General features: G+C 31.8%; 1 protein-coding gene across 1 annotated transcript in view; it reads right to left on the reverse strand.

Moving 5' to 3' along the window:
• LOC106101797 overlaps positions 1-314 on the reverse strand; it is a 56,574-nt gene that overhangs the window by 23,349 nt on the left and 32,911 nt on the right. The gene's annotated exons all lie outside the window — the stretch shown is intronic.

Below are 314 nucleotides of genomic sequence, written 5' to 3' on the forward strand. Positions count from 1 at the left end.
TTGTAATAAAACAAAGCGTGAATGGAGTCTTCTTTGTCACGTAGTATTCGTATGTCAACAATCAGACAAGACAAGAATATAAAGGAACAAACTACAAGCCAGCAGAAAAGATCGACATGACAACGGTAACTTTCATCCAATGGCAAAGAATTGATGGAACTTTGACATTAGCAATTTAAATAAATTTAAAGAATCGACAAATGTAGCAGAACTAAAGATACCTCTCTTGAGGTTGCGTGCTGATCAAATGCAGTTTTTTAACTTCTTATTTCAAATTTATAATTTTCTTTCGTGAATAAAACAAAAAGCAATTA

The sequence above is a fragment of the Papilio polytes genome, unplaced genomic scaffold (assembly GCF_000836215.1).
Source record: "Papilio polytes unplaced genomic scaffold, Ppol_1.0 DF823935.1, whole genome shotgun sequence".
Classification (NCBI taxonomy): domain Eukaryota; kingdom Metazoa; phylum Arthropoda; class Insecta; order Lepidoptera; family Papilionidae; genus Papilio; species Papilio polytes.